Genomic DNA, 27,173 nt, shown 5'->3' on the forward strand with positions numbered 1-27,173 from the left:
CTAGGTACACGATATATTTTCGCTGAATTTCAGCAGCCCTTAACACTTGTGCTTAAAAACAAAAAAAGGAAAAGTTTTCAACGCTTACCTAGAGGCCCTGAGTCGCGTATGATTCGCTCGTCGCGTCTGCTTATCCATTGGCGTCCGAAAACTGGTGCTTCCGGGTAGATATTTAGAATGGTCAGTCACGCCGCCGTCTAAATACCGCTCTGAGCGTCGCAGAAAGCAGGCGATCTTGAGAGCTCCCAGTGGCGTCTTCATCCTTTCTACAGCTTTGGACAGCGTTTATGCTTGAGCTGATGAGAAGGAGTAAATGGGGGGGGGCGGGTAACTGATCCCTTATTTTTTGGGAACGCTGCGGGCCTAAACGCTAGGGAGGTGGGAATTGCATGCCTTATTTAACGTACAGTGGTGCCTTCTTATATCTGTTAGACATTGTTTGAACGTTTCGCGCTTGTGAGCAACTGAGCGCTCTGCTACCGCCGCGGTCGCAATACAATTCTGGGAAATACAAACGAAGATAAGCAAGAAAGAATAACTGCAGATGTAAGAAATGTAAGAAATAAGGCGGCGCAAAACGTTATCCATCATCCTTTCGAATGTAGCAGGCGTGTTGCAAAGTGCGAAAGGCATGACGGTGAACTCATATTGGCCATCTGCTGTAACAAATGCAGTTTTAGGGTGGGTGGCCTCCGCCGTTGGGACCTGCCAGTAGCCTGACCACAAGTCCGATAAAGAGAAGGACTCGGCTACTTGTAAGCAGGCCAGAGCATCATCATTGCACGACGATAGGTAAACATCTTCCAGTGTAATTTTGTTTAGGCACCGAAAATCTACACAGAAGCCTATGCTACCGTCTTTCCTTGTGACAAGTACCACAGGAGAAGCCCATAGGCTCTGTGAAAGTTTAATCACGCCTCGACTGAATATGTAGTCGACCTGGTCGGCAATCACGCAGCGTTCCACAACGGATACGTGATACGCACGTAAGCGCAGCGGTGAGTGGAAGCTTATGTCGATGTGCGGCTCGCGTTTGATGTGTGGCCTAAGAATGCTTGTGCGACGTCGAAAGAAGTTCGGGAGTGCTACAAAATGGTAAGAAGCTGGAATCGCTACAAGGGGGGTCAGTTCGTCGGCGTTTAGTGGTGTGAAAAATCCCTAGATGTCCGATCAGGAGCAGAGAGGACGCTCACGTCAAGGACGGTCGTAGGAGACGCCTCGTCGGGGACGAATACAATCTGCATAGAATCGATGGTGTCGACATGACCAAGGTATCCGTGACGAAGAAATGTGAGCGAGGATGACAACGTGTTATAAACGGGCATTATGCTGAAACCGGCAGCGAGGTCAAGAGTAGAAAAATGCAGAGGAAAAGCTTTTTAGGCAACGAAGAGGTCGGACTGTGTGAAGAACAGCGTTCCATCGTATATAGCGCTACATGAGACTGATAAAAGTAGTGATGAGCGTGGCGGTATATTGGTGTCTTCCGTGACGACACGTTTAGCTGAAGAATGAGGATCAATGAAGGTGAGGTCACTGAGCAGGGTGAATTCAACTGCAGCACGAGCGGCAATCGATTATAGCTTTGTGGGAAGAGAGAAAATCCCATCCTACAATAATTGCGTGGGAGCCCGATGAAAACGCTACAAATTCTATAATGTACACAACGTCTTGAATCAGCACACCGGTTGTACAGGCTGCGATTTGTACGACGGGTTGAGCACTTGCAGTCCGAAGTGACAATCTAGAAAGAGGCGTCGTTACCTTACGATGTGATCTGCAAAATCTGGCATCCATAACAGAAACAGCTGCGCCGGTGTTAACAAGAGCGATTGTGGCAACACCTTCGACGCACACGTCAATAATATTAGCAAGCCACGTTCGAGGACTTCGGCATTTCGAAACTTGCGCAGTTCGTGCACCGCGAACTGCGTCGCCTAGTTTCCGTCGTTGTTAGAGACGGGCCGCCCACGCATCGGTGAATGCGGCCGACGACGTGGGGATGGCGAGCGGCGACGGTCGAAGAGAGGACGATCAATTAGAGTATGAAATTGCGGTGGGTCGGATGGAGTGTAGTTTGCATAGGAGTCGACCGGAGAATAAGGCACCCGGAGATTATTGTCGATTGATTGCACCCGGCGGCAGAACCTTGCGACGTGTCCGGGATAGCTACACCACAAATTATATAGGCCGATTGTCCTGCGTGCGCCATGGGTTGGCAACAGGAGGGCCGGCCCAGGAGGTCGGAGGAGACGGGTGGCGCACGGGCTGCTGAAAGCGTCGTATCGGCTCTTAGCGTAGCCTGGCAGCCAACACAGCATAAGTTAGCGGAGCAGCCAAAAGCGGCTGCTGGGGAGCCACCAGTAGTGCGTCAGCGACTTCGCCTTGAATGACGTTGTACAGAGCAGACGACAAAGGACTAGCAGGCACCTGGGTGAATGGTACCAGCGACCGCTCTCATGTGACTTCTTTGAGGACAAACGCCTTGATCTGCGTGATTAGCGACGCCTTGTGGGAACCAATGGTCAGGCTAGAGATCGACGCACCGGTTGTAGGGTGAGGCCTTGTCAAAGCTCGCTGTTTGAGTAGCTCGTCGTAGCTATGACAGAGGATGATAACGTCAGCAACTGTGTTCGGGTTCTTGGTCAGTAGCATTTGGAAAGCATCAACATTAATTGCTTTTATGATGCGCTTTATCCGGTCCGCTTCCGACATCGCGGCATTGACGCGTTTACATTGATCGACAACGTCATCTATGTAACTGGTGAATGTTTCACCAGTGTCCTATGCGCAAACGTTGCTCGACTCGGAGTTTGTGGACGGCGGGACGGTTAAATACATCTGTGACGGCCGCCTTAAACCAGACCACGTTCGCAAACCCGCCTCATGTTTGTTGAACCAGAGGGTTGCCACGCCCGCTAGATATAAAACTACGTTCGTCAACTTAGTCGAGTCATCCCATTTGTTACGAGCGCTCACTGAAAGCTCATAGGACGCAAGCCAATCTTCAAAGTCGTTGTCGTCCGTCCTGCTGAACATGGTAGGATCCCTCGTGCGAATAGCGCTAGCAGAGAGAACAGGCGCCGACGGCAGCGTCCGCTGGTCAGCGTCTCGTATGGCGGAAGGTAGCGTCCGAGTGCGGAGTTCCAAGATTGTAGAAGGGAAAGGGACCCACCACCTCCACCAAATATAAAGGAGGTTTATTACACGAGGGACCGATGACGGGTAGAGCACTACACCGAGCACAGCCTCTAAGCTCGAGCATCTGCGGCACGCGATGCTGTTGGCAGTCCTGTCCCCGCGTGCTTTTTCATAACAATATATATATATATATACAGATATATATATACATATATATATATATATATATATATATATATATATATATATATATATATATATATATATATATATATATATATATATATATATTGACACGTGCACTTATCTTTATTGCGCGACCACGTTTCGCCGCCTAACAAATGTTATCGCACAGCGCAGGACGCGCCTGCATGTAAAAGTTTCTGGAATGTTATCGATGGTTCCGTCCACTGTCTTTCACCGCAACTTATGTAACCTGATTGCATGTATGCGCGACGCGAATAGTGTAGAACTTTGTGGAAGACACGCGGGTCCCAGCGGTTAATCTGGAACATTCGACAACTGATCTATAAAAGCCGACGCGCTTGACCCGCTGATCAGATTTCTGAAGATCGCCGACCGTGTTCGCCGCTATCGTTGTGCTATAAGTGTAGCCTGTTTTTGTGGGCACAGGTTCGCCCAATAAAAGTTGGTTTTGTATTTCACCGTCACTACCCGTGACATCTGGTGGAGGTGCTAGTGCGTTCATGTACCGAACGCCCCCGCAAAGCCACGATCGAAGCCTGAAGCCCGAGGACAGAACCAACATCGCCCAAGACCAGTGTGCTAGGCACAGACTGCAAGGACTGCCTCCAGAGCATGGACTTCTACCTGAGACGATAAAGAAGATCGTGGTCAAGAGAACCCCAATGGCTGTCCCAGCGTCCCCCGTTATCCTACAACAACGTCGGGACCCACCAAGCTTCCATGGAGCAGCGACTGAAGACCCGGTATCATGGCTGGAGACCTACGAACGAATCGCGACATTCAACAACTGGGACTCCGACGACAAGCTGCGGTATGCCTACTTCGCCTTAGAAGACGTCGCCAGAACGTGGTTTGAGAACAGGGAGTCTACCTTGACAACGTGGGACCTGTTCCGTAGCGGCTTCCTGCGCACCTTTACAAGCGTCGTGCGCAAGGAAAGTGCCGAAGCTATGCTGGACGCCCGAGTGCAGCTACCAAATGAGAACGCTGCCATCTTTACGGAAGAAATGAGCCGTTTGTTCCGCCACGCTGACCCGGATATGGCCGAGGATAAGAAAGTCCGCCTACTGATGCGTGGTGTAAAGGAGGAACTTTCGCCGGTATTGTAAGAAGCCCACCGAAGACCGTTGAAGAGTTTCTTCGTGAGGCGACGAACATTGAGAAGACACTCGAGATCCGAAACCGGCCATTCGATCGCCGCACGAACTCTGCAAACTACGCCGGGGTTCAATCACTGGCTACCGACGATCTACGCAAGACTATCAGAGCGGTCGTACGGGAGGAGCTGCAGAAGTTCTACCCAAGGTAGCAGTCCCAAGTGAATCCAATCGCTGAAATCGTCAAAGAAGAGGTTCAGCGATCGCTTGGAGTCCCTGAGGTGCAACCACGATCACAGAAACCTCAGCCGGAAGCGATGACCTACGCCGCCGTCGCCCGCCGTCAAGGTCCCCCTCCGCGACAACGCCAGGGCCCTGTAACGCCGCAATTCCGCCGACCAACACCGCCGCCGCCAGCACGCCCACCCGTCGCCCAGCGCAGCTACCCGAGGAAGACAGACGTTTGGCGCGCTCCTGACCACCGCCCTCTCTGCTACCACTAAGAGAAGTGGGTTACGACTACCGACGATGCCCATACCGGGAGATGGGACTGCGGGGTTTCGCCGACAATGCTCCGCGCCCGCAGCAACGGGAACGCCCTCGCGATATCGCCGACTACCTCGCCGCTACTCAGGGGAGCTCTCGACGACCGTAGCGTTCACCATCATCAGGCCGCTACCTGTCGCCGCAGCGCCGACCATAAACTGGCCCAGCCCGAGGCCGGTCAGCGAGCCCATATCCGGAAAACTAAAAGCAGCAACCGATGGAGGTGCGGTTGCTGTTCGTCGAACTGACGAAGATCCTCCGCCGCCGACGAAGACGCCGAATAGACTACCTCGACGACATAACGACACGCCGCCGTCCCGACGAAGTGTGGAAGGAAAGAGTACGACAACGAAAGACAACCTGACGACGCCACGTACCTGTCACAGGTCAACGCGACGCAGCCGTGATCCGACGCCAAGGCCTAACTGTAACGCAACACAAAGAACCACCGACCTCGACGTGCTTCTCGACGGCCACGCAGTCACCGCCTTAGTGGACACAGGGGCTGATTACTCCGTAATGAGTGGCCACATCGCCGCCCAGTTGAGGAAAGTTAAGACTGCACGGGAAGGCCCTCAAATTCGAACCGCTGGAGGACACCTCATTACGCCGACTGGAATCTGCACGGCAAGAGTAACCGTTCATTACCGGACTTACCCTGCCACCTTCCTTATCCTCCAACAGTGTTCACGAGACGTCATTCTCGTGATGGACTTCCTGAACCACCTGAACCAACACGGCGCAATCATAGACCTGAAGTCAAAATTGATAACGCTGTCGGAAGATCAAGCGATACCGCCGGAGAGCTGTTGTAGTCACCACGCCTTTAGTGTTCTCGCAGATCAAGTGAGCATCCCGCCTCGCTCGAGCATTGTTATTTCGATCGGCACCGAAATACCCGCTGACGTAGAAGGCGTCATCGAAGGCGGCCAACGTCTACTGCTAGACCGTGAAATTTGCGTCACTAGAGGAATCGCTCGACTGCACGGAGGAAACACGAAAGTGTTGCTGACAAACTTCAGCCAGGAGTTCAAGCACATCAACTAGGGCACGACGATCGCATACATCGAGGAAATTCTGGAAAGAAGCAATGCGTTCGTCTTCTCGGATTCTGCCGCATGCACCCCGACGACCGCAGTTCCCCAACCGGACAGCAGCCCAACAAATGTTATCGCACAGTGCAGGATGCGCCTGCATGTAAAAGTTTCTGGAATTTTATCGATGGTTCCGTTCCACTGTCTTTCACCGCAACTTGTGTAATCTCATTGCGTGTATGCGCGACGCGAATACTGTAGAACTCGGTGGAAGGCACGCGGGTCCCAGAGGTTAATCTGGAACATTCGACAACTGATCTATAAAAGCCGACGCGCTTGACCCGCTGATCAGAGTTCCGACGATCGCCCACTTTGTTCGCCGCTATCGTTGTGCTATAAGTGTAGCCTGTATATGTGGGCACAGGTTCGCCCAATGAAAGTTAGTTTTGTATTTCACCGTATTCCTGCTTTCTTCGCCGTCACTACGCCTGACAATATATATATATATATATATATATATATATATATATATATATATATATATATATATATATATATATATATATATATATACATACATACATATTGCCCTCGCAAATGCAATGTATAAAAAATTAGGGGGTTTTACGTGCCAAAACCACTTTCTGATTATGAGGCACGCCGTAGTGGAGGACTGCGGAAATTTCGACCAGCTGGGGTTCTTTAACGTGCACCTAAATCTACGTACACGGGTGTCTTCGCATTTTGCCCCCACGGAAATGCGGCCGCCATGGCCGGGATTCGATCCCGCGACCTCGTGCTCAGCAGCGCAACACCATAGCGACTGAGCAACCACGGCGGGTGCTATGCAGAAGGAAGAAACAGAAAAAAATTAGCCCGACAAGAGCGACTAACGCAATTTCTGTTCCGAATCTCTGCAGCTTCTACTGTCTCTGGTGAGTTGGTCGAGGCTTCTGGATAGCGAAGGAGTGCGGCGAAGCGGACGCTTGCATCCACAGCGTCACAATGCGCGGAGGGTGGCCTGATAAGCCTAGCTTTTCAACGTTATACCTTTGCTCACGTACTTGCTCGTTGATGTTCGTGTCCGTCTATACCACATATTCTTTGCCAAAGTCCGATGGGATGCTGTAAACCATCCCTCACAAATGGTATGCGGTGCGTCTTGTTGCACCGGTATGCACGTATTCGCGTTTACCGTTGAGCACAAACTATACTCCGTTCTATAAATAGGAATAAACGCTATGGAAGCTACGCAAGAAGTTCGGTCAAGAAATGTTAGCACTCCGCACATTCCATTATTGCTTCGGTGGGCCATCGCTTCCGCTGGGCGTTCTGTCCATGCTTCGCTGCGCACCAACAGCGTTCACTCGCGCGAGGATACACGTGAAGCTCCTCGCTACGGGTTGCAAATAAATAACACAAAAATAACGAAAAGTTGTCTAACACAGCGCATTAGCAGACGTATAACGTGGTGTATTTGTTTCGAAGGATTAATATGTGTTTCATTCAATACTGAGCTTACACAAAAAGCATTGTCGCAGAATTGCAATCAAAGAACATCGAACACTACACAAGTGCGAAGGAAGCCACTGCAACAAGTCTCCAGCCTCCACAGCATTGACTGCCACACATGAAAAGAAGTATCGACAAGTTCGAAGGGGCAGAGAACGCGACACCTACACCGATACGTTTCCCAATCTTTTTCAACTTGTGAGTGATCTTGTGCAGGTAGGGAGAGACGATTACATTCTTCTTTTAACAGCGGAGCTATTTAAGCGTTTCTTCCGCCGTAGAGCGTGATCAGAAAAAACAGCCCAGCGGTGCGTCACCTCACGTTGCCTAGCAATCACATGCGTGAGCACCGAGCCACGTAACCTCCTCGTAATCCCCGCGTGTAAGGCGGAGTCGTGACGCCACAGACCAGTAGAACCTCGGGCCGGCGCGGTGGCACATCTCTCGCCTCCTCTACTACGTGCGTACGTGCTGCTCCCATGGGAATATCGAAGAAAGTCAGGAAGAAGAAGCGGCTTACCAGAAAGAGCGCCTACTGCCAAGCGAGAAGCAAAGCATCACCGTCGAGCTGATCAGGAACTCCGCGCTGAAGCTGCGGCTGAGAAGAGGCGACGCCGAGTTGAGGATCCCGAGTTTCAGTCCAGGGAACACGAGACTCGGCGCCTGAACACGCGACGTCACTGACAATGTGATCCCCGCCTGCGACTGCTCGAAACCTTTCAGCGACGAGCGCACCGAGATACGGGGGGTGCGAACGGCCAATTCCACCATGAATATCTCACCATAGACCATACAAGCTCAGTATGGCCATAGTGAAGCCATGCGTAACCTCGTAAGGCTTAGCAAAACTTCGCAACGGTTGGTATGAGCCTAGCCAAGCCGTGCATACCATCGCAGAACTTATCAAAACCTAGCAACTCGGTGTGAACCTAGAGTCTGGACACAGCTGTCGCGCCTGTGAACTACAAGGAAGCCAAGTGCGCGGTTCGGCGGGACTACAATCGACGAAGGAGAGTCGATCCTGCCCATCGCGCCGAGGCCGCCGCCGACAAACGCGGTCGCCGAGCCGACAATCCTTAGTTTCAGACAAGACACAACGAGCGCTGTCGATTGAATGCTCGACGTCATCCGGAGTAGGTTCGGGCAGGCGCGACAGCCAGAACCTTCAACGCCAAGCCTGCAAATCCATAGGAGGGGCGAACAGCCGCTCCCACAGCGAGTTCCTCGGCATAGACTTCAGGCACACCTGCCTATTACTATCACCAGCTCTGGTTCGACGTGAATCTCAGCACGGTGAGCTCGGTGCGGAACTTTGAACAGAAGAGCTCTGCCTTGCAAGTGCTTCGCGAAGCCTTCCCTGACGTCACCGACCACGACGACGACCACAACGACGGTCAGACGTCGAAGATGAGGACTGGATCGATGATGATGATGACTGCTATTGAAGCACGCTAAATAATAATTTGTGATGTCCGCACTGTGGCTTGTCTGCGTGTACCTTGCGGGGGCTTGTGTGGCTTACCAGCCTGGCCTTGTATAACCCCGCATAATGTTGGAGAAACTTAACAAATCTTGGCGAAGCTTAGTATGGCCATAGTGAAGGCATGCGTAACCACGTAAGACTTAGCACAACTTCGCAACGGTTGGTATGAGCCTAGCCGAGCCGTGCATACCATCGCAGAACTTATGAAAACCTAGCAACTCAATGTGAACCTAGCCAAGCCATGCATAACCTCGAAAAATTTACCGAAACCTAGCAATATTTCGCAAAAGCCGGTACTTTCTCCGCTATGACCCAGCCTTGCACCACTAGTGCAAACTGCTCACGTTCTTTTCTTTCGTCCCTTGCTCAGTGGCATTGGGAATTTCGATATTTCTTTTCTTTGGACTGTCAGTGCCTGCCACAGCGGACCATGCATGCAGCGGGCAACCGCTGTCTAACGGACGTGAGACTTGGTGCTCAAAATTTCTGTCAATCAAGTCAGGGCAGGAATTCAAAAGCGCGTTTTGGAAGTGCAAACTGATAATGCCTCACTTGACCACCTTTGAATGAGGTGATGAATATGCAAGGGTGTTTTTTTTTGGTTCAGGGCCTGTAGTACCAACACACCTTTTTACTAGCAATATGAGGTTGAGATCCAAAAATCTGATAGTCCCGTTAACGGGCGCTTCACACGTTGCTTCAAGTGACCTGATGAATTTATTAAAAAAACCGAGCAAAGAGCGGACGACGCCGTGGCAGGCAAACATTTGGCAGAGTCTAATAAAATGAAGTAGTCGCCAAAATACCGGTAAATTCTTGCTCATCTTAGTCCTTTTAGTCGAGAGTCGTTTGAATATGTAGGAACATATGCAAACGTCTGTCTTTTGCATGGAATTTGAATCACGCGAAGAGGCTAATGTCGAGGAAAGATAAAAAGCTGCTAAGGTCTTATAATTTCCCGGACGCAAGGCCTATCTCATTCTGGAAATTTGCTACACCATGATTGTAAATAGCGTTTTCCAAACATAAAAGGAGATCAGTTCGGAAATCAGAGAAAATGAATGAAGCGCTGGCATTGTCGTTTAAAAATTCTCTGGCTTTATTAGAACTGTTTAGCAGAAAAGGGTAATGAATTGTTAGCAGTTTCCATTTTGCCTGCAGGAAGAATGCTAATGGTTTTTGCCGGCAACTGCTTTCGGTTATGCACATTTGTCGTAAGGAATATTTTAAACTAAGGTTTTTGCTTTCGTCCAAATTGCGACGGAGCGAATCTAATTCTAGGCGTTCACACCCAACATGCGTTCTTCCTTCTTTAGTTTGGATAGACATACATCGCACCACTAAAGAAATGAAGAGTTTATACTGCCTTAGTATTCCATACATACCTCGGGAGAACAGTGAAGCAACCCTGTTCATCAGGTTGCGCCACTGACAACGAGTTTTTTCCTGGAGTAGGACACTGAGGAATTCACCCAGTTTAATTGAGTCTATTCCCAGAAAGCATGCGGTAGTGCAGGGTTTTAGTAAGGTGGTTCACTAAACAATCGCTCTTTTTGTACTATTATATATAAAGAATATATATATATATATATATGCGGCCGAGGAGTTCTCAACACATATTATGAATATGGGCTGTAGATCCGCAAATTTTGCCGTGCATTACGTAACATGTCAACAGACCGTTTCGCGCTTTGCAGAAAAAGAACATGTGGCGTGTGGGAAACTGTAACGTAAAACTATTGCAATGTGTTTCTATTTCATTTCAGTCATTACCCCTCCGAGATTGGTCCAAAATATTCGGGCTATGCTGACATCACCTGTCTGTCACGGGACTTCACAAAAAAACTGCAAAATTTCCCCATCTGATATGATGTGGGCCCAGGGAATGCGCATGATAAGGCGAAACAATTTTAAAGAGAACTTGTGTCCGATTCATCGCCTTTCTTTCTATAAGTCATTCGACTTGGTTCAAATATTTCTCGCATGCGCGCGATTCGCCTGCATGTCAAGTGAAGGCAAAACAAACCACTAACTGACTGCATCAAGGTGAGGTGAACGCAAAAAGAGGCATTACTGTGCCCGACAAAACTTAATTGGTTTTTGGAATAGGCGGAGGCTGCCCTTTTCCGAAAGGAATACAAGACGGCTAGAAGCCGATCACTCTGGCCATGGCTACTTGCAGCTGCCAGCGAGCATGGGTTTGTTTGCGTAGAATAATAAATCTTGCGTAGCAGTACAGCGTTGCGAAGCCCTCTCGGCACCTTTACTACATCACTATTTCGTCTTTTTTTCGCCGAGAATTCCCACTATCGGCCTTTTAACCTCCCCGTAGTGGGTCACCACAGTTTTGACCAGCAATGGCTAGCTTACGAAGGCGATGCCAACTGATCATGTACAGCAGGACCACTCTGCTCATCCAGTTACCTTCTTTCACTACACTAGCTAAGCCGAACCGATACCTTCTCCACTTGATTGCGGCCCTCACTTTTTGTCAGCCAGATTAGCCTAGGACTCTATGTTGAGGCGCGCGATGCTATTCGCTCTGAAAGTAAACAAAGAAGGCCTGCTGTACACGAGGCGATCGTTTGACCGGGCTGTACAAACAACGGCTGCGGATAACTGCCCGATCCTTGCGTCGACTATTACGAAGTTTTCACAATAAGAAAAATTACGTAATGCTTTCCGGAGTGTTCACGGGTTCAGCGGCTCTTATTCAATAAGGCTTCTAACATGAAATAAGCATGCCTTATATATGATTTGTACGTGGAGAAATTATGCAGATTGCACGCACCATGGGAATCGATGTAAGCTTTCTGTGCCGCTAGCTTTGATTGACATTAATTAGTGGTGGTGTTGACGGCGAAAGCTTCATTTTTTCAATGTTTAGTATAACACGAGAGTGGTGAGTTGATGTTAAACGTTAGATGGTGATCACCACTGTTTCTTGTGTGCATAGTACAAAGAACACACATATAGAGGTGTCTATTTGAGGCGTTGTTGTGTGCCGTATTTCGTAACCTCTGAGGGGGCTGTACATTGTCATTGCCTCACATGGCACATCACATCGTGACAGAAGTATCAAACTTGAATTGAATTATGGGGCTGTACGTGCCAAAACCACAATCGGATTATGAGGCACGACGTAGTGGCGGACTCCAGATTCATTTTGTGATAGTGCTGTCCTTTAGCGGGTCCCAAAATTATGCGTTTTCTATTTCACCCCCGTCGAAATAGCCGCAGTCGCGATTAAATCCACGACCTCAAGCAGTGCCGTATGCGCAAAGCTACGACCGTAGGCTCAAATCAACACAGAAGTGTTGATTTGACGAGCGACTGCTTCCGCTGTGTAGCCTGGACCCCGCGGTGCGCTTAAACTACAGCGGCTCTGCTTCTGCACATCCTGCGTAACTTCTTCTCTTGACATATTTGCATGGTATTAATTTTTAAGGAATAGCAGAAACGTACTCTGCCGTACCTTGAACTCAAGTTTCTTCAATTTCCCCGCAACAGCTGTCGTGTTTATAGTAGTAGCCTTTCTTTGCCTTCTCACGTCATATTTTCCTCCTCCCAGCCCTTGTATGGGAACTGCCTCTTGTTCCCCTCCTCTGTACAGTTCTATCTACGTCCCATTTGTACTCGCACGTTCGTAGAAAGCTAAGCGCTGCACTTTCTGCAACGCTTTTCCGGGGGTTCTCTAATCATTACAGCTGTCAACAGGCTAATGTAGCGACACCCAAGGAGCTCCTCAGGGCAGTGTGCACATTCGACGCGGTGGGTACAAACGAGTTTCGCGCATGCCCTTTCTTCTCTGCCTCACTACTGTCATGTATTCAGACGCTCTGAACTATTCCCCGACCCAGTGTGTCAGACAGCAGCAGCAGCAGTACTGGGAAAGGCGAAGGAAGAGGCAGAGAAAGCTGTGCTTTAAAAATTTTGCGTCATGACACAAAGTTCTTTCAAGGAGCAGCATTTCAATGAAATCCTCATGCAAGATTTCCTTATGAGTGAATATTGTATATTAGAATTGCAAAAAAAAATTTTTAAACCCACCGGTAATACGCATCGAGAACTTAATCACAGCACAGTGGTGTTTCTCATTGAAATATACGATTTCTTCTGTCATGTTGTACGAACCACCTGAAAAACAAGATATACTAGTTATTGGTTTTTGTATTGCATATATGGTCAGTTCTTCAGCTGCTTTGCATTAGAAGCCGCAGCATGCATTTGTAGTTCCAGATTTTTATCCTTGATTACTGCAGTACGTTGCGAAAGCAAATCGTCTAGCTTGGACAAACGATGTATGCGTAGTTGAAACTTCACAGGACATAGCATTCTTTAGGGCGCATATCAACGCGGTAATAGTTATCTTTACCGTGCGGCTCTTGCTGATCATCGATTCCGGCAACCATTTCTTAGGAGCCACATCATGAGAGCTAAGCAAATAATATTGAGTTTCGAGGGTGAGGGAAGATAGAACAAAAACATCGTCGTATCAGCTGGACAGGAACAGCAGCGTTGGTTGAGGCTTCAGATATAATAAATACGCAATGGAACAGCATCTGTAGGAGATTCTCCGAAGTTATGGCAGCTGAACGTTCTCGGAAAAGATTTGCATGCATTAGGGCTTATAGTTTCACTAGCAATTATTGATCGATGAGGTTGCGTGCACTTCCTCTCAACTTAAGTGTCCGATTCCATGGTGTCACACATCGCATGCGCCTATGAGTGGGAGCTAACATAGCAAGCTTAAATGACAGCACAAAGGAAATGCACATAATGGACATAAAAAGTACTGTTTAGGGGTGGGATATAGTATGAATGTGTAGAATTTGTCAGTGATGCTGACTGTAGAAATGGCTTCATCTGGCATTAGGAGGTCTTTGAGACCACGGTAAAAATAAGCGCAAAGTGGGCTTAGGAGGACCAAGGTAAAGAACAACGCCCGGGCCATTGTGCAATTACGGTGCCGAGACCTTTAACTGTGGAGCGCATGCTTTGTGGAACAAGTGAATGCTAGGGACGTTGGCAGCGCTGATTACGTTTCAGCAAAGCGCCATGCATATAACTGAGAACGTAACGCACGGAGAAATATTATCGCCTTGCTGATACCTTGAATAGACGAAGTCGCAATAAAATTCACCGAAGATTACGATAATCCCTAGTTAGAAATGTAGCGCAGCTCTATACCTGTTTTAATTTCGCGATATTTTGTCCGCCGTAAACAGTCTGGCTCATACGGCACGTTGCAAACGGGCCAAAGTGTGGCTCGACTGCCTCACTAATCAGGAGATAGCGAGAAGCTGCGCGTGGATGATGCGTAGCAGCCGCTGCAGTCACGCGTAAACGACGCGCTACCACAGACTCCACCGCAGATGAACTTCCCAGACAACGTGTGCTATTTTGGCGCCTTTTTGTAGCCCATCTTCGGCGCACTAAGCTGTTTTTATCACGCTTTCACCATACCCTCCTTCTCCCCTTTCCGCCTCGGGGTTCCTCTGCGCCCTATTCCTTCGCTTTCCTCGTCCCGTCTTTTATGCCAAGATGCACTCCGCATTCGCTCTGTCATCATTCCTTGTGTTTATTCTTATGGTTACCCGGACGCTTACACTCGTCGCAAGAACGATCGCCAAAAGCCTCAGTTATACTACGACGTAAAGAGGGGGGGGGGGGCGGGAGGCGCGTCGAGCTCTAGAACGGCACACTGGCTGACAACCGGCGGCTATATTTCAACTAAACGACGCAACTGGCGTTGCTGGAGCCGTCGGGCTTCTTCTAACGTTACTGCCACGTGAACAGCTTCGTTCCTATTTCCCGCTTGCCGTCCAGGCCATGGGCCGCGGGAGCCACGGCCATGGGAGCGCGCGAAAACCGGCCTCGGAAACTCCGCCGCTTCCGTGGCAGAGGTAATTGGCGCCATCCATCAGGAGGACGGGAAAGCAACTCTGCTTCCCTGGCACGGCCTCTTAGATTAGCGTGCGTCGCGCTCGCCGATCCCGGAGGCTGTGTCCTTTCGCCCCTCCTCTCAACTACTCTCCCATTGCCCTCCCACGTAATTCTCTCACTTTCGACTGTCTTCGCGCGCACCCGCATGCCCGGCGCGAGCTTAGCCCGCTGCATGAAGTTTCACGTTTCATTATCTGCTGTTATCGGGAAGCGTGCGCTGCTGTGCTTTGGCCGGTCTAGGCAGTTGCGTCAGTTTCGTGGTCCCAGATAGCGGTGTGCTTGTGTTCCGCGACATTAGAGCCGTTTCACGACTCGCACCGCTCGTGCATCGTGCACTGCTCGCGCATCGTGCGAAGACCCAAGGACATAAGAAGACGAATCTACACCCCTGAGCAAAAGTATACGGACCGCGGGAGTGCGTGCCAAACTGGATCGACGCGCCGTCTACCGACGCGGCGCCTGCTGTCGAGAGGGCCGCTAGAGCAGCGGTGCGCATGCGCGTCCCATCATATCTGCTGGCCTGACATGTAGCTTTGCCTGACGTCGCTGTGGTGCTCGTAGACTAAACGTCCATTGGGCATCGTTGTCGCTGCTCCATCGCATCTTGGCCATTGTTTTATGCAGCGGCTGCGGCTGGGCTGGCACGCGCGTCCGCCGCGCTTCGCTTTCATTCTTTCTTTGGGGGAGTTATCGCACGCCGCACTGTCTCCTCTGACGCCTTTAGATGACTCGCACAAAGTGGCCTTCTGCGGCTTTGTGTTATCTCGAACTGTTCCAATGCTTGCTGCCGCAGGTAGAAGCAAGGTTTTGCAATCGGTGTCCACCGTCGCGTTAATAAGTAGAACTGAGCTGCAGGGGCTACTATACTCCGAAAGCAGCAGGATGCTAAAAGGAGAAATTAGCGCAACCATACTGCCTTTATTTCTTCAAACCCTTCAACAAGGCTTAAAGAAGAAATGCACGCGAGGGTGCCACTACAGACAGCAGCGACAACGCTGACACGTGCGCGAGAATATAAAGTCAGGTGCAGCTGTGCGGTGCACGCTGCCGTGAAGTTCCAATTACGGTGGCTTCCTTGCGAATCGGGTCGATGTTACGGACCTGAATCACTGGTCGGGGTGACCATCGACAAACTGTGGTATTGAGGGCACTTAGGACGAGCCAATGTGTTGCTGTTATTTTCGTAGATTATAATTTTCACAACTGTATGCATGATTTCACTACGCTGTCAATTTTCCATGGGCGGCGATGACGCCTCGAAGGTGCCGTGGTATTCGCTCGTAACGCGATGCCATGAGGAGATCCCGACCAGTGATTCAGGTCCGTAACCTCGACCCGATTCGCAAGGAGGCAAGCGTAATTGGAACTTCACGGCAGCGTGCACCTGATTTTATATTCACGCGCATGTGTCAGCGTTGTCGTTGCTGTCTGTAGTGGCACCCTCGCGTGCGTTTTTTCTTCAAGCCTTGTTGAAGGGTTTGAAGAAATAAAGGCAGTATGGTTCCGCTAATTTCTCCTTTTAGCATCCTGCTGCTTGCGGAGCATCGTAGCCCTTGCAGCTCAGTTCTACTTATTAACGTGACGGCGGACACCGATTGCAAAAGCTTGCTTCTACCTGCGCCAGCAAGCATTGGAACAGTTCGAGATAACACAAAACAAAGCCGCAGAAGGCCACTTTGTGCGAGTCATCTAAAGGCGTCAGAGAAGGCAGTGCGGCGTGCGATAATTCCCCCGAAGAAAGAATGAAAGCGAAGCGCGGCGGACGCGCGTGCCAGCCCAGCCGCAGCCGCTACGTGAAACAATGGCCCAGATGCGACGGAGCAGCGACAACGACGCCCAGTAGACGTTTAGTCTACGAGCACCACAGCGACGTCAGGCATAGCTACATGTCAGGCCAACAGATATGATGGGACGCGCATGCGCACCGCTGCTCTAGCAGCCCTCTCGACAGCAGGCGCCGCGTTGGTAGACGGCGCGTTGATGCAGTTTGGCACGCGCTCCCGTGGTCCGTATACTTTTGCTCACGGGTGTACACGAACACGACTCTGCGCATGTGTGTGCTCCATGAGTATCCGGACTTCGTTGCGCCTTGATTGTGCTACACTTCCCTCTTACCGGTAGAGAAGGCTGACAAATAGATGTTGTCAAGTAGATGTTGACAATAGATGTCATTGTCACCTAGTCTATGACTTGTTTTTCTGTGCCAAGTCCGATTCTGCCACTTCAGTAACTTGCCCAGCATTCCATTCCGCCCTGACTGCTTTTTCTGTGTGTCACGTTCGACAAGCGTACTAACAGTTGAAAAATTACTGTTAGGTTTTGTGTATTATCGCAGTAATCACCGATGGGAAAACCGCGTGAGCAACCTTAATGTGTACGCATGATACGCTTTTTTTTTCTTCCGGATAGCATGATCATTGCAAGTATCTTATGTGCAGATTTTTGCAGTTCGTGTTTATTACACAGAGGAGTGCCCAGTAGGTATCACTTAGTTCCTTAAGTGACGTAATTTTACAGCTAAGCACTGAATTCGCGGAAAAAGAAAAGACGTTATGCTGAGACACCTGCCACCCTCTCTGTAATGACCTACATAATAAGGGCGACAGCATTTGTTGAAAATAGCGTTGTTCTGTTATGCATAGTCCGCAGATTTTGAAACGCCATCCTGTTTCTGCATGGCGGCCAGTACAATTAGTGCTACGGGTACTGGGAACGAAAGGCTGGTGCATCATGGTGTACAAGGAAGACCAGGGACATTGTGACACCTTGCTGATGCATTTGATTCCGCAGCGATTACTCATGGCTTACTGGTGTGGCATAAAGCACCGGCCGTCCGGCGGTTGAGTAATGTAATTGCTTAGCCCTCTACACTTTAAAAAAATTTCGTGAAATTAGCTAAAATCGTGGGTGGCGAAGAGATACACATCGGTCCTGCAACGCCATAATGGTATAGGGGGGTGATTAAAGCTCCCGTCCCATCCCCTTTTGCCGAGTGCAACTTCGCAAAGAAACCCGACGGTTGGCGCGCTACCTAACACTTCTTGATTCGTTATATCTGCGTAGAATACGGCAACAAGAACGATCGATGGCCCAATGGCAAGATGTGACTACAAGAGAATACGCTGCATCTTCAACAAGGCCAAGTAGTGGATTGCAATCGAGAATAAATCATTGCCGGCGGAAGATGAGAACGAAAGACTGCATAGCCAGCTTTCTGCCAACAATTATCAACAGAGTATTGAACTTTTTGTTATACCTCTGGGAGAAACAGATATGCGATTCTTGTTGTGTTGATCAAATATGCCCACGAATGTAACATTCCGTCTGCAAAATAAATAAATAAATAAATAAATAAATGCAGCGTTTAGTGTTTAGTCTAGAAAAATATATGATACCGTACTTTACACCATTTTCGTAGAACAGATGATGGTAGACCATGGAAGTTTGGCTAATAGATGCCATTACGTCCACTATACACAAAGTATGTCCACCTTTCCTAGTCATATATGTCCATATGGGCTGATGAGTATTTAAAAACTGAAAGCAAAACGGAGTTGCACTTAGACCATAATAATACTCAAATTGTTGCTTTACAAACGGCACTTTTGCTCTTTAGCCCTGATAACTAACACAGGGCCCATTGTGCAGAGCTGAAGCATGGCTCTATGGCTCCTATGTTGATGGACCTCACTAAAATGCAAGATACTGACACCTTCGCTAGCAGAATATGGAAGCTCTCGTTCCACGAAGCAGTAGCGACCCCGCAGGTATAATGCTCAATAAGAGCATGAAAACAAAGTAGTTGTCTGTTCTCTCTGCTTAAAGTTACACTTTGTATGTTGTGGGCTTTTTAACTGAACGTGTTGTACACACTCATATGAACCGACAATTTAGAGCGTGAAGTCGTAGAGGAAATTGCCATGCTAATTGAAATGTAGATAATGTAATAGAAAATAGCAGTTGACGAAAAGATAAATTTGCGCAACTTTGTACCAAACACACACTTTTCCATATAGATTCGGCGCTTTACCAATTGTCCTAGTACGGCTGCTATTCCGCAGCCCACTTTCCTTCATCTTTGTAGTTCTGCACAAAATTAGCCTGGAGAGTGTTAGTCAACTCCACTCACGGCTGACTCTGCGTATGTGCGAGGCAATTTTAGCAGTATATGTGATTTAGAACGTGCACATAGGAAGGGCCAACCCTTACCCTGCAGCGTGCTTTTGTCGACCACCAAATCGAGCACACTCAGAACAGGTTACTTTTAGCCTTTTGTTAGGGAGACCAGGCATCTGCTCAACTACCAAAAATTTTCCACACAATAGTTGCATGGTTCTGCGCGGTTCGGCTACGAGAGGAAATTCAAGATCAGAAGTTCTGACAATGCAATTTCTGTGACTAAGCCAAAATTCTAAACAATTTTCAGTTATAATAAGAAAAATAGGTTTGCATTATGTCTGCTTTCTACACTAATACACACAGCAATATATTATTCTAGGTTTCGTGCACAAGCTACAGAAACATTCAGCATTTGCTCGCATACCACACTCATTAGGCTTTCAACGCCGTAGGCAAATTATTGAGTCATGCGCCAGAAAATTTGTCGTAATCGAAATGACGAAAGAAAGTGTAGGACGAAGGCAATCGAATTGTACAAATGGTGAAAGGGCAAGAACCAACGCCTCCTAGATAGCAGGCCTTTGCACTGTGCTTTATGACGTCATGACGCTTGGACCTATATTTCCACTGTTAAGCCCTATGTGACAAAAGCAATGACGTCAAAATTACCGCGGCTTACTCGAGAGTGTCCACATTAGATTCTATAGATGTCGAGCAACGTAGCATCACGTCACAGATCGAAGTGCACAGGCTTAGTGCTACCTAGGAGGAGCTGCAAAAGCCCTGGAATAAAATTGAGGTGATCTTCCCCATATGGGTAGTCGAAGGCGTTGAATAAGGAAAACAAGCCGTTCCAACCGGCACTCATTCACTGTGAAGATCTTGCTCCAAGTTAGGAAAGGGAGGCGAACATATGTTTGCAGCATTTACATTGCTTTATAAAAAGGATTTTTGTACATTCACAGGTTAACATTCTCAAAAGGTTAACGTTGGTTCTTTTTCCAAGGTGATCATTGAACGAAGTCGCTCTTGAAGCATCTCACGAAGCATCAAAATCCACTCGTAGCTTTGTAGTGGTGGAGGACTCTTGGATAACCGAGCGATGCGGCATGTATTATGTATTAACGTTCGTTGTGTGAAATGGCGGCACAGACTCTGTATGACAATCATTTAGGTAATTCTTGAGGGCCACATTATTCTCATGTAGATGATCCTCATCTTCGCAACCGACGCAATAGACACTGCCGTATTTTTCTGACAAATCAGTTATCCTGCATGTCAACGTCAAGGGTTTTCAATGCATGGCATTGTGGCATGTGGCATTAATCTGGACTCCCGCGCATGCGGGCCTTGCCGGAAACGAGGCGGCTCATGCCAGTGCCCGAGGATTTACAGTCCAGGCTCAGGCATCACATGTGTCAGACTTCGCCACAAAGGAGGCGCCGTTTACAGCGCGGGATCGACTTATTACCTACCATGACATCTGCACACACTACCAATTACATCGTTTAACCTTTCTGCCGCTCATAGGCAAATCCCCGCGTAGGTGTGAAGTTCTGTGGCGACAGCTGCAGACTCGCACCTTTCCGTCCCCTTAGCTGCTCCACCGTATTGATCCCGCCATTTACCTTTCTCCATTCTGTGTCTCTGCCAAAGCAGACTTAAACCACATCATGTGGGGGTGCCCTAAGCACCCCCTTCCCCCTTTCCTCAAGCAATTAATATCAAGTGAGGAGCAGTGGGAGGCTGCCTTGCGCAGCTCGAGGCCCGATCTTCTGGAGGCCATCCTGGAGTGGGTTGAGAGGATAAAGGAGGCGTACTTCAAGTAGTTCCTCCCCCACCCTCTATTCCATTGCCCCCTTCCCTTTAAAGAGGGATAAATAAAGTTTTTCATCATCATCATCAATGCATAGCACACCTAATATGAGTGACCGTTGAATTTCATGCTATTGTTGAAACTCTTCGGAACCAGCATCGTCTGACGTAATCAATCTGCCTGTAATACCGGTATTGTCATGTTGCCAAAACTATTCAAATGATGTTGATAGGCCGTTTGACATGCATCAGGTTTTCCTAAGCAGACAATTATTTCTCAAACAGCACCGGCTTACGCATTTATCTTGAGTAACAAGCTCTTGCAAGATCTACCCGAGTATAGTGCTAGTGGCGACAAGTGCTTTGTTGTTTTCATCCCAAATTACAATTTTCCTCAGAATTTTCCGCTTTTTATCAGGGCCGATCAGGAAGCATTGTTCTGGGCTTAAAAGGCGACGCTGCATTCGCGATCATGTTAGATATGAGGTGGCTTCAATTCTGAATGTTATCTATGAAGCTATTCTCGCGTGGTAATTCCATGCTATTCTCACATGTGTACGAAATCTCTATAGCCTGGATTTTGTACGCCGTTCGATCAAGCTTACTGTACAGTTGTATCAGGACCAGTTTTCGTAGCACAGTGGGACTGGAGTTCTGTCTGCCGAATACATGAAGGCTAAGGTAAACTTCTACCTCTTTGAGGATTGGATTTTTACTAACTTCATCGCAAAGTAACACTGACAGCTGCTGCCTACCATTCCTGGCACGTAGCAGTAACGAATAGCCTCGTTAATCCAAGCTCGAAACATGTGAGGGAGAATGGCACTATCAGCCTTAAAAAGCCTTTTGCTGACCTGTTGTACAGCATGCATGAAAATATTACTGAGCGGCTGGTTCAATAACGGCCCATCGCACGGCAATTCGTCAGCTTTAGAACACATACATGAAGCGAGTGAGTTTTTGCAATGAGGAGAATTAACACTGCGATGGGTGATGGGAGTCCCTGCCATTGATGGCACACCTGAAGCTGCTGTCACATTCCTCCAATTTCCACCTTTTCCCGGGAGCATCTGTCGATAACATACAGTCCGAAGAGATGGGCACCTTTTCAGAAAACGCCCACATGACAGCTTCAATGTTTAGCTCAGTGGTATTGGATGTCCGTAACATTCAGTGCCTTGGTGAAGGCTTGCATTCACCGGCATTAGACGACGCTCGGTCCGCAGGAACATTGTTTTCTTGACCGAATCTCTCTTTCAAGGTGGTTGAATAAACCTTCCAGATCATTTTCTTGACTTAAACACTTCTTTTGTGTGGGGTTCCCGACTGAGGCTTCAGCGTCGATGATAGTCTACGAGGAATCGTTTTGAGTGAGATTTCGCGCAGCATGATTCGCATATGCCAACGCTGCAAATCCGAATCCCTTACATCCCCTAATATTAACTTGTAAATAGCCCTAAATAATTGTGTACTTCTGTCTTTGCAGGAGGAAGTAAGTCGTGTAAAACGTCCGCAGGCTCTTGAAGTACTTGAGGTCGATAACCTTGTGATGCCCGAAGCAGTCTTGAAGAATCCGAACTGGTCCGCGTAGTTAATTTAGGTTGTCAATATTTTAGCCACGGCCTTGGTCGCTGGTCTATACGGTAATAATAGCAGATACTGCAAACAGTCAATCTAGCTCAGTCGCGGATTTCCTTGTACTGTATGTCCTAGTGGGTCCAAAAATGGTTCCCACTGCCTGGGGGTCCCTTTGAGCGTAAAAAAACTGCAGTCCTTTCAGTCCAACTAATCGCCAATACCATGACTGGCGAATCTGCTCACGTCGCGGTAGCTGAATCCGCTGTTCCTGGCGCCGGCGCAATGTTGTGATCCGCACTAGGAGTCGATAGAGAGGACAATTTGAATATGTGATGCCTGAGCAGTCCAAGCACACCTGCAGCCGCGTATTCATAATCCTATATGCGGCCGCAAACTGGACAACATCGTCGTCCAGCATAGGGGCCGGCAGCGCGCCGTTGTGTTTATCGACCCTTCGGATTTTTACTCGTGGCATACCACAATGGCTTCAAATACAGCGACGTATAACCTCTTGAACGAGATGAGCTCGTTGCCTGTTGAATGAACGGTGCATTCTGTCCTCTTCGAGCAGTCTGCATGTTCCTCAGGCGTTTCATTGTGCTGTAGATTCGAAGTACCTGCATCCGGGTTTCAGCACAAAAACAGGTCGGAACACGGTGCCCGCGCCAGCACCAGTGAAGTCGGCTACCGAGACGTCAGTGTGTTCTCGAGTCAGTGATGTGGCCATATTTACCAATGTTTGGTTTATGTAGGGGTCACAGACACCTACGTGACAGTTTTGACAGATTGTTGCAACGAAACCAGGATCGGCGCCAGTCAGAAGAAGAGAATTTGAAGCGTTTAGGTGAAATCGCTTTCAATAGCCATCTACTTTGCGCATTGTTCCCTCTATAATAAAGAGTGTAAATAAATATCCATACATGACTTCTGCAACGTAAGAAATTGGTGAGAGGTGCGGGGAACCCACGAGAAACAACAAAAGAACACCGCAGAGGCCGTGACTTCGGACTGTTCACCATGACAAACGAAACAGGACCCAATATGGCGCGGCCCACACCAGCGCCTACGAGCGCGGCAGTTGTGCGGCCCCGACCACTTCGATGTAGAAGATTGGATTGACACGTATTTGCGTGTAAATGCCCGGATCAAATGGTATCTGACAATTACGTTGGCTAACTTAGTCTACTAGGCATGGCGAATGTGTGGCATGAGAACCACGAGGATGGGCTCAACGACTGGGACACGTGCAAACAAAAGCTGAGACACTTGTTCAGCCATCTGGCCCTGCGTACGAGCACTGCTAAGAAAGAACTAGCGACCCGCGCCCAGACGTCCACAGAATCATACGACTCCTGCATAAAGGACTTGCTGGCTCTGTGTCGTAAGGCCTACAGCGACGTGGCCTGGCCAGAAAAGCTTGGCAATGAACTGAAGGGTATAGCTGACACTGCTTTACTTCTAAGCATGTGTAGAAATTGCGAAACAGTACAGTACATCATAAAAGTGTGTCAAAGCTTTCAGCAGGACAAGAGCCGCCGCAATGCAACGCCATTCGCATGTTTGCCGAACACAGCTGCTGCATCCTCTTTTGACTAGAGGCTAGAGCGGGCAGTGACAGTCATTATCAGGTGACCTGACACCGATAGTTAGGCAAGAAACTGAAGCCATGGCTCTGGCAGCCCCTATCTTCCCGCCCCAGTCAGCCGAACAACTTGCCTACAGCACCATTTCTGCAGGCAATAGTCCGCCAAGAACTCACTAATCTGGGAGTTCATTATGTGTGTGCCGCTGCTGCTACACAGCTTCCTCATGCTTCAGGTGCATCGGCAGGTCCGCGGTATCCTGCGAGCTACCGAAATCAAGCCGAATGGCGAACCGCAGACGATCGGCCAATATATTTCCCCAGCCGGCGTATCGATCACGTTCCACGCCATTTTAACAAACGTAATGTCTCCTCCTTTCTGTGGCCGCCATTCACGAGCCATTATTATCCAGAACAGAGCGGGCGTCTTTACCAGCGTCCATTGCGCCGTAAGAACCACACAATGACACTCGTGCTCCTTGTAACCATCTCTCGTCGTCATTGCGACGTCACCATTTCTTTTCACCACCAGCTTGTCGACCACCGTCGCTATCGCCGTAGGCTCGTCGCCCACCATGACCGATGCAGCACCAACGCCCATCTCCGGAAAGAGGGAGAGAGAGAGAAAGGCACAGGAAAGACAGGCACGTTAACCAGAGTTTATCTCCGGTTGGCTACCCTGTACTGCGGAAGGGGCAAGGGGATGCGATAGATGAGAAATACAAGGACAAAAAATTAAAAGAAACCCTACACACGCACGTACACATGAACTGTTTCTGTGGGCCCTGTCACGCATCCTGCAGAGGCGTTCCTAGTATTACGCAGTGTCACCGTACAATTTTACGTCACACAGTCTACAGTCACAAATTTTCAGAAAGTCGCGTGTCTTTTAAGAACCGTAGCAGCGCCTTCATAGCGGATCGCGCTGATGTTCGCGTCGGCCAGTTTCCAAGTAGCTTGTTTGCTGTCATTGTGCGCTTGTCCAGTTTCTCTAGCCCATCCCCGGAAAACCGAGCGATGAAGCTCCTGGAAGCTCACGTCCATTCGGTGTAGTAATTAACAGGATACAGAGGTCCCTTCTATTACTAACGATGAAGTTAGAAGGTCCTCGCAAGACAGGAACCATGGAAAAGTGGCAAGAGGAGATAGAATAAGGCTCGATTTATTCAAAAAGGAGGAAATATCAAGCTTGATAAGCTTCCTGCCATTTATGCAAAATGTCTCACGACTTCGAGGGTACCACAGAACTAAAAGAATGCCAACATTACGCAAACTCACAAAGAGAAAACGTAAAAGAAGTAGAAATAATAGGCCCATTTGCTTACTTTCAGTATTTCCCCAATATCAGAAAGAATAAGCACAACACTTAGGTAACCCAAAAGAACAGGCAGGTGTCAGGAAGAGATAGTCTGCAATGGATGATATCCATGTCATTAATCACGTCATCACGAAATCTGCAAAGTAATGTCAAACTCCATATATGGCTTTAATATGTTACGGAAAGGTATTTGATTTAGTAGAGGATCAGCAGTCGTAGAGGCATTATAAAATCAACGAGTACAAGAGACGCACCGGAATATTTTAGCGAATACAAAGATTTTATAGCTACCATGATTCTCTGCAGAATAAGTGGAAAGGTACCTATAAAGAAAGGAGTGCGACTATAAGACACAATCTCTCCAATCCTATTGACTGCACTCTTGGAAGTATTAAAGCTATTAAACTGGTAATGCTTAGGAGTGAGGATCAAAGGCGAATCTCTCGCAACCTTCGGTTTGCAGATGATATTGCCGCGTTCGGCAACACTGTGGACAAATTGTAACAAATTATTGAAGACCTAAAATATTAAGTGTAATAGTGGGATTCAAAATTAATATGCATGCAACCAAATAATGCTTAGTAGCCTGGCAAGAAAACAAGAGTTTAGGACAGCCAAGCAGCATTTAGTCTTTCAATGAGTACGTTTGCCTAGGCGAAATAAAAACAGGGTACCCTGATCATGAGAAGGAAATTCACAGAACCATAAAAATGGTTTAGTATGCGTAAGGCAGACACCAGCAGGTGCTGATGGGAAGCTTAACTCTATCGTTGAAAAGAAAGCTGTGCCGTCAATGCGTTCTACCGGTGCTAACATGTGGGCTAGAGAACAAGCTAGAGAGCAGGGGCCCGAAAATTGCGATGGAACGAAGAACGCTAGGCCTAACGTGGAGAGACAGGAAGAGAGCGGTGTGTATGAGAGAGGAAACGGGAATAGCCGCTATTTTAATTCACGTTAGCAGAAAAAATGGAGCTGGGCAGGGCATGTATTGCGTAGGATAAATAAATAACCGGCGGATAATTAGTGTTACGCAATAGTTGCCAAGTGGAGGGAAGCGTAGTCCAGGATGGTAGAAAACTAGGTGGCTGATCAAATGGGAAATTCACAGGTGAAGTGGAAATCGGTTCGCGCTGGACAGGGGCTTTGGAGATCGCAAGTAGAAGCGCTGGTCCCGCTGTGGACATAAACTAGGCTGGTAATGATACTTCCAGTTACTTCACCTACTGCGGCCGAAACTGTTCCACCTGAAGATGTGGACTGGCGTGATGTAGCGGCTGTGTAACATACTTCCCGTTCTTTAATTGCTGCTATTGCTTCTGCATGGGAACAATGACGTTTCTCCGCGGTCTCATGCACCTGCATCCCATGGCCTCGCGCGCGGCACTGAGAGTCGTCGCATAAGCAACAACTTCGTGCGTTGTGAGGTGTGACAAGCGTAAAGAAACAAAGAAGATGAGGAGGAAGGAGTGAAGCGAGCGCGTGGGGCCGCCATCTTGGAGAAGGGGCGCGCGTAGGGAAGGACGTGGTGGCCGGGGCGCAGCGTTCCAGGAGAAGACGGCCGGAGATCGCCTCTCTGGGCCCTGCCCCAGTTTCTAGGCGACGCATCGACGTCCCGCCCGAGTACCAGGCTCGGCGAGCAGATGTCCGACGTCCCCGGAGCTACCGCTGGCCCGGACCTACCTGCCAAGACACGTCAGCGTTTGCGCCGCTGAACGTAGACGCGCGGAGGCTGGCTGCAGCCAGTCACCGTCCCGTCTAGAGAACTAAGCTGAGCCGGCGCGCACCGGGAGCGCCA

At 48.8% G+C, this 27,173-nt stretch overlaps 1 long non-coding RNA gene across 2 annotated transcripts in view; it reads right to left on the reverse strand.

The window, feature by feature from the left end:
- LOC142587578 (uncharacterized) overlaps window positions 1–27,173 on the reverse strand; it is a 44,819-nt gene that overhangs the window by 8,362 nt on the left and 9,284 nt on the right. The window contains exons 2-4 of one of the 2 annotated variants that reach the window (XR_012829578.1): window positions 18,367–18,503; window positions 18,223–18,290; window positions 13,071–13,157 (exon numbers count right to left, since the gene is read on the reverse strand). This is a non-coding gene — a long non-coding RNA (uncharacterized LOC142587578). The remainder of the gene's footprint in view (window positions 1–13,070; window positions 13,158–18,222; window positions 18,291–18,366; window positions 18,504–27,173) is intronic. The other variant, XR_012829579.1, reaches the window with a different exon arrangement.

This window comes from Dermacentor variabilis, chromosome 7 (assembly GCF_050947875.1).
Source record: "Dermacentor variabilis isolate Ectoservices chromosome 7, ASM5094787v1, whole genome shotgun sequence".
In the NCBI taxonomy this organism is placed as follows: domain Eukaryota; kingdom Metazoa; phylum Arthropoda; class Arachnida; order Ixodida; family Ixodidae; genus Dermacentor; species Dermacentor variabilis.